This window comes from Elephantulus edwardii, unplaced genomic scaffold (genome assembly GCF_000299155.1).
Source record: "Elephantulus edwardii isolate Elephantulus edwardi_28Jun2011 unplaced genomic scaffold, EleEdw1.0 scaffold00057, whole genome shotgun sequence".
Lineage (NCBI taxonomy): Eukaryota > Metazoa > Chordata > Mammalia > Macroscelidea > Macroscelididae > Elephantulus > Elephantulus edwardii.
The window spans coordinates 6915852-6918305 of NW_006399807.1; positions in this window are offsets into that span (position 1 = coordinate 6915852).

The following is a 2454-nucleotide window of genomic DNA, read 5'->3' on the forward strand; positions in this document are numbered from 1 at the left end:
GAAGACCATTGATGAGATGGATTGATTCTGTGAATGGGGTAATCGGGGTCAGTGTGTCAGAGATAGTAAGATTGGCACAGGATAGAGCAGAATTTAGGGCTGTTGGACATAGGGTCACTATGAGTCACAGGCAACTCGAAGGCACATAACAACAACAGCAATAACAGGGAAGATAATTGGGTCACTATGAGTTGTGCTCTACTGGAAGGCAATCAACACCATTAGGCCCAGAGCCTCCTCAAGATCTATTGTCTGGTCTGGTCTCTACTCTGGTCTCCTTAGACATGTTCAGATTTCTTCAAGGAGTGATTAGGCCTGGGAACAACTGCAACATTCTTCCTCCACATAGGAACAATGATCATAATGACATCTAACAACAACTACCACAAATTTCTTCTGTCATATTATTCTAACCAAATGCTTAGAGTGTGTTCACAGAAGTGAACATTTTGTTCCATATTCCCTGTGTGCATTTTCTTTGTGACTTTCTCCTAGGAAAATGCAGTGTTCCAGATAGACTGATGGTTGTGTGATTTGTCCCAACTCAAATGTGTTGTGAGTTCAGGACGACCTGCATTTGGGGCTTTTCAGAATGTTCATTGAGTGATTAAAGGTGAGCAGGGGTTGAGAAAGGCAGTGTAGAGTGTTAGAATGCTTCAACAGCGTGCAGAAGTCTGAGAACATCTACTTTTTATGGATTTGAAAATAAAATAATGTAATAGAGGCTAGACATGGTGCACACAGCATCTGAGAGCAGAACATTTTAGCTGGAGAGGCAAAATGTAAAATTCTTTGTCCAGTTTAGAACCACAGCTCCTTATTGAGAGGGGTTGACCAAGGCCTCCCAGTATCAATGCATCTTTCTGTTTGGCTTGAGCTGCAGCTGCATACTCATGCTGACTGTATCTCAAATGTTCTCGTGGGCCAGAGCTTGATTAGACTGAAATCTGTATAAAATAATCCATATGATGCTGAAGGGGGGTGGGGAAATTACAGAAACTGGGGAAATGTGTTCCTTTGAATCAGTTCTAACTCTGAATTTTATTAAACACATGTGATTTTCTTCCTACCCCTTTTAATGGGAGGAGAAGGCGACAGCTCAGAATGTGCAGTGTAAATGCAAAGGTGGGCTTGAACGTGCTTGGAACATCCCTAGCTGTTGGATTTGGTGACGGGGCTCCCAAGTGAGAATGACACAGCACGGAGGAGAATAGCACAGGCAGCTTGTCCTGCTTTGTAGAGAGCAGAGATGCAAAAGTCCTTGCTGAGGTCACCACTGCTGAGTGTAGTGCGCTGAGCAATTTAAATGAACATGGCTGCCTTCTTTGTATGTAGCTAAGGCGGCCCCAGGGATGGAAGGAACAAAGTGGAAATAAGGTTGGCAAGTGTAGGAGGCTGTCCTCTGCTAATTAGACACTACCTTTAGCATACGTTGCTTTCTGCCTTTTGTTTTCTTTTCAGAGCACTCTTTTATGTCCACTAACTCATGTCAAGAGGTCAAATATTCTCTATTATTAATCAAGGTTCATGAAATGAGTTAGCTCAACTAGTTAATAGACTTAATCAGAGTGTTGTTAAGTTTCACGTATGACGTATGACTCGTAGCTACCCTATTAACAACAGACCTGAACTCTGACCTATCCCACTGCATCCTTATCAACCTTGACACACTTGAGCCCATTAGCACAGATGTTGTATCAGTCCATCTTGTTGAAGGCCTTCCTCTCTTTCAGTGACCCTCCACCTTTCCAAGCATGATGTCCTTCTCCAATGAATGGCCTCTGCTAACATCATGCTCAAAGTATGTGAGATAAGGCTTTGCCCTCTTGCCTCCAAGAAGCACTCTGGTAGTATTATCTCCAAGACATATCTGATAAGAATAAGACTATAATTATTCTAGAGGAGCAGAAAAGCAAAACATTGAAAAATGTGAATCATAGCCAATTAACTCACAATTAGGGAAAACATTACCATTCCTTTAAAAATGGTGGAAATGAGGTCTATTTATGCCTTTCTACATCTTCCTGGTTAATTCTTTTGTTCATTCTTTAATTGAGCAAATCTGTATTGACTGTTCCCTGCTTGCAGTCCTTGGGAATTTAGAAATCAGATAGGATGTCTCTTTATTAATTCAATAACTACTAAATGAGGTCCAACTATGGGCCAGATATGTCCTAAGTGCTAGGGATATAGAAATAGTAATGATTTTTAAAAGACAGGACATAAACAATCCAGTTTAGAAGCTCAAAAGCTCTCAAATGCAAATTCATTGCAATTGAAGAACTGACATGTAGCTGACCCTCCAGTGAGTTTTTAGGTAGCTATGTATTGCTCCTAGTATGTCAATATTTATGCATTCCATTTCTTCCTTAACAATATCTAATTTTCCTACATTCATGGTTCTCACATTCCATGTCCCAATCACCAGTTGACATACTAGGCATTGGTGAGATG